The sequence below is a fragment of the Poecilia mexicana genome, unplaced genomic scaffold (assembly GCF_051168715.1).
Source record: "Poecilia mexicana isolate PSO_F unplaced genomic scaffold, ASM5116871v1 scaffold_2, whole genome shotgun sequence".
Lineage (NCBI taxonomy): Eukaryota > Metazoa > Chordata > Actinopteri > Cyprinodontiformes > Poeciliidae > Poecilia > Poecilia mexicana.
In genome coordinates this window covers 54074111-54079560 of record NW_028263371.1, presented here as the reverse complement: position 1 = coordinate 54079560, position 5450 = coordinate 54074111, and positions in this window count along the sequence as shown.

The following is a 5450-nucleotide window of genomic DNA, read 5'->3' as shown; positions in this document are numbered from 1 at the left end:
CCAAATCCCTTAGTTGATTGAATAAAAAGCTTATTTTTATGATCTCTAGCATTTACTTCATATATAATTCTCATAGTTTTATGTCACAAACAAAGGTTTAGTGTTGGTTTTATTTTTGTTGCATCTATACAATTAAAATTCCAGTTTTCTTACAATTCAGCAGATTTTGAATATTTCTCCAGTCCTGCAGAATCCAATGTGGATGAATAAAATCTGTCACTTCATGAGGATCTGAAAGCCGTTAGCAGCTTCAGCACAAAGGGAATCTGTGTCTAAATGACGTTTCAGGCCAGTAAAGCCTGAAACACGACAATAAGGCCTTACAGCTCAGACATGCTCAGCAACCTGCTAACAACCAACCTGTTCTCTTGTCAAAATGTCCCTGGGCAAGACAACGAGCAGCACATCAATGCAGGAATGCTCAGAGGGAGGCAGAAGGAGCAGCAGCTCATAAACGACGGCACATAAAGAATGTAAGGTATGAAAGTAAATGTAAAGCATGTTTTAGACCTTAAAACAAAGTTAAAAGTTTGTCCTAAACGAAAAGCTCCACTAAAAGCATGAGACCGCTCCAAGCCAAGCTGAGACGGGCTGGTAAAAGAATACTGAAACCTCTGGTGGAAAGATGTCAAAACACGAGAAGGTTTCCTAAAAGGAGCTGCCAAGGAGAGCCGAGAGGCCCAGCGATGATCTCAGAGAGTTCCCCCAATGTTGCTGTTTTCTTATCATGTAATCTATCTGAGCTTTTAGAGTGGTTTCTATTCAATCCTCTTTCTTCACCTCGGTGTCTGGATGCCAGTCAACTTCCAGCGCAGACAGTATGTGTCAGCAGGCTGCTGAGAACTGGGATCCTGTATTCCCCTGTAACAGATGGGGGCAGATAAAACACAAGTACCCCGCCCCATTACCACACAGGACAAACATCTACCATCTCTTACCGTCACCTCTCTACTTCACATTTATTTGTATGCCTGTGTGGGGAACTACAAAGGACATGTTTGGGTCTACATTGGAGATTTACTGTAAATATTTAGCAATTTTTTTATTCTAATTAGTTGGACATGCAAACAATGTTTTAGTTTTTTCTAGTGTTACACTGCAAAAACAGCAAACTTTACAAAGTATTTCTAGTGGAAACATTTTACTACACTGGAAAAAACTAAACTATGAACAAGTAACTGTTCAGGAATATAAGAATATAAGAGCTTTTTTAAGTCATTAACTCTTGAATTAGATGCAAAAATTACTAGTTGCACTGAAAGATTGTTTCACATTTTCCCATGAAATAAGTGAAATAATCTGCCAGTGGATCTAGGACTTTTATATTGAGTTATCTATATTTTGTAGATGATCTCAAAACAGATGAGTTTCCTGAAATCCAAAGTAAATGGATCGGTAATCGTATCCTGTAAGGCGTGGGCACTTGGGGTGCACAAAGCATCTACTTTACCCATTTTCATGTTCCGCCAAACACCACTTACCTCCTACTCAAAGCTAAAGGAAGACTAAACATGACAGAAGGTAAGATTTACTCTTCAGAAGCCAATCAGACAACACCCAGTCATTTTGTGCAAAGCAAAGTCCCAACATGTAAACATGTGCAGTTTACATTAGTCGTCTTTAATCTCTAAGTCACCACAAAAAAAAAAAGTTTTACAGTTTGTCTTCACAACCAATGTGGGGAAAAAGACACATTTGGAACATTAAAGGGAAGATATTTTCCATCTGTGACAGTTTCTGAGGAGAACCTGAAAACAGTCCTGTCATTATGCTCAAGTCACTCAGGTCTGAAAACATCTTGTTCATATCTGCAGGCGTTGGTTAAAGTGCAGCGCAGAATCAAATCATTCACGCTGCATTTCCCACCTAACTCCACCTTTACCTCAGGCTGCGTTCGTTCGCCGGCCCTCCAGTTGGGACTCATGCCCTTTAATTCTCATTAGCTTTGTTTACTTATGTAAGGTTACCTGGTTTTACTGGAAACCAGAGGAATTTGGGTTCTGGAAAATCTGATCAGTTTAGTTAGTGCTATTTCTTGTAACCTTTAGAGTTACAAGAAATGGCAATGGATTGATGCTAGTAGGTTTGGCGTTCTGTTTGTGCCGAGTTTCCCATCTAATGCATCTGCAAGTCAGTAGTGTGTTTCCATTAACAATAAATATGTGAAATTTGCTTAATGGGATCACAGTACTTTCTAAATAAAACTCACATGTTTTAATAAAACATTTCTACGCTAGAATGAGGTGTTTTGTTGTCCATATGGACATAAATGTATTTCACAAAACTGCAATGGAAACACATTTTTCACATCAATTGAGTCAAATGATCAAATGCTTGCTGTTTATGTTTCTGGTTTTTTTGTTTTTTGTCATTTGAATTTTTCTTAATTTATGGAAACACCACAATTTCAATTATTTTTTACTTTAGCAAAACATAGACAAAGATTTGCACACATGTCCATCGGAAACACAGCTACTGTTCCCGTTTTCTGGCATTCGCTCAGTTTTCCAGACGCTCAGGTAACTGCCTGATAATCTCATTCCTGACACACTGGATCCTTGAAAATCAATATTATGAATACTTATATATACTGGTCTGCAAGAAAAACAAAATACACTTAAGTTGAACCATCCGTCCACTTCAAAAATACCAAAATCTTACCAATTATTTTTATTAAAAAAAGCTCCTGTATCTTGCTGAAAGTTACTTGTTAGTTTTGTCTTATTTCAACTGTACAAAGATATTTGCTTTAGAAATACTTGGTAAATTGTATCTGTCGTGAGCACATTGCAGTCGACGTAAGCATGAGATCATGTTACTGTCAACACGTGTGCAGGACATTGTGAAAATAGATGTTATCCATAATAACGAAATGTGAGTATTGCTTTATCTCAGGTTTGCATGCTGAAGTTCCTGGTTCCTTGTTCCGTTTGAGTTTCAGTCAAACTATTTAAGCCGCATCTTGTTATTATCCCGCAGGAAGATAATAAAAACTCAACAGTTGGGACTTTATCTGACATTTCTAGTCTGTGGTCCCAATAGAAACGACATAGAAACTAATGTCACTACAGCAGTGCGCCTTGATATAATTCATTCTGCCGTTCAATGATCATCCGTAAGACGCAGGCTCAGATTTTCATACAACAGCATGTCTAACCTGCTCCCAGATGCAGCCGTCGTGCCTCATAAATATTCAGGATACGGCGTTTCTTATCTGATTGCTCTGGTGGAGCAGTTTATTTCTTTAAGCCTGTTACTGAGAGCTTAAAGATGCAAAGAAAGATACTGGCAATCATAAAACAAGCACTCCCCACGCAACATCACTTCAAGTGCTGATTACTTTCATTACAGGGGAGTAATTAGCCCCTGAAGGGGAAAAGGTAGCTTCAGAGATTTGATCCCATGGTGATTTTTAAAGCATTGGTTTAATCTCACAAGAGTTAGAATAAATTAAGACTTCTCACTGGGGGAAGCACTCGTTATCAGAACAGACACTTATTGGTAAAAGCAGTTCGAATCCAAGCATCCAAAACAATGCCCGGATTAATTACACACTCCCTAAATTTATCACCCAAGCACAAAATTCCTCCGTGATGAAGTCCAGGAACGGTAAAATCCAGTTAATGTGATTTGGCACCAAACTGCAGCAGAAGATCATTTCATTCCCGTGAGCTTGGCCAGCTGGAATCGGACCTCTTCCAGAAACTTCTCTAAGATGCTGTAGGTGGTCCATGTTGATTTGCTTCATGGCTTTTACCAGTATACTCTGTGAAAATCTTCACCTTCAATAGGAACAAAAATCATTTCATTCGGCCAGAAAGAGGAATAAAATCAAACAATATTTACTGAAAAAACAACATATTCAGAGCAGTAATAAAGTCAAATCTGTACAAAAATATTTTGCATGCCAGATGAAAATCATTCTTTTTCTGCAAATACATTTGAACTAGAACTCCTCAAATAACAGATTTAACTTCACCTGTTTAAAAAAAAATTATTAAATGATGACATCCACACTGTAGAAAAAAGTATGTTTATGCCGTGTAAACAAGGTCAGTTTCTGGCACCACAGCTGCTGGTATTTTACCGTAAATTAGAGATGATTTTTTTTTTATGGTGCATTCATCTAAAAAATAATCAGTGCATTATTAGACATCAAAGTGGGGGCAGATGCATCCTTTGAGGCAAATAATTGATCTTACTAATGCTTAACATGCTAAAAATAATCTAGAAATTAATAAAAATTAATAGAAATTAATCACACCTCCTATTGGCCATCAGGTTACCTAACTCCAATGATCTTCCCACTTAAAGTGTCTGAAATGCAAAGGTAGATATGCGTTTACCAATATATTATTCTAGTTTTTTTCACCTGCTGTATATTGACCCTCTTTTGCTACATTACATTACATTAATTTTGAAACAGCTACTTAGAAACCGACCCATTCCTCCTCCCTCCTGATGTGCTGATCAAATTACCACATTGTCTGAATTCACACCACATGATTTACGTCACTACGTCATAAACAGCGTTTCCCCTTAAACCGGAAAAGCCTCAACCCTCCTGTTATGTTGCGGGTCAAATTGACCCGTTTTAAGGTTTAAATCTTTTCTTTTTTTTTTTTTTTTGAATAGTTGGAAGTATTTTTTTTGCATGAAACTTTTTCTATTTGTCTTAATAGGTGCACTCTACATATAAATTGAAAATTTATTCATTTTACACATTTGTAACACCCCCCCCCCTCCCCCCCCGCGTCTACCTGTTATATCGGGTCAATTTGACCCGGCAGTCAAGTTAAAGTGCAAAAAAAGATTTAAAAATGTCCAATTCTATATGTTTCCTTGCAGCTATGAACCATATTTCACCACACAAACGCACGCGCACACACACACACACACACACACACACACACCCACACACCTACACACACACAAGCCCACTTTCTCCTTACTCTCTGTACTTCACTGCGAGAAAGCAGGTGTTCATACAACTTTTGACGGGAACCTTTTCTGTTCCCGTGGGGAAACTCCACCCACACTGAGACACTCAGCAGAAGTGGGAAAAACATAAATACTCTCTGCATGACTCATTTATCTTGATTTTAATCGGTGGGTCAATTTGACCCGGAACAGTATGTATGTCTCAAGTTCAATTATAAAGATCCCCCATTGGAAAAAAAAATGTAATATTAAAAAAAATACCAAAGATTAATTTCAAGGAAATTATAGTTTTTTTGTGTCTAGTTTTTTTTCAGTGGACATAAAAAATGTAAATTCCATTTTTTATGTCCAAATGAGTAATTGAGTAAGTTGTCGTCATTAATGCTTAATTTCTGAGAAATAAAAAAAACATCATTGCACAAATATTGATTGAAATGGTTAATATTGGAGTTAATAATCAGATACAAAAATGTTTTGGGGGAATTTTTTTGTTTTCTGACACGATTGCA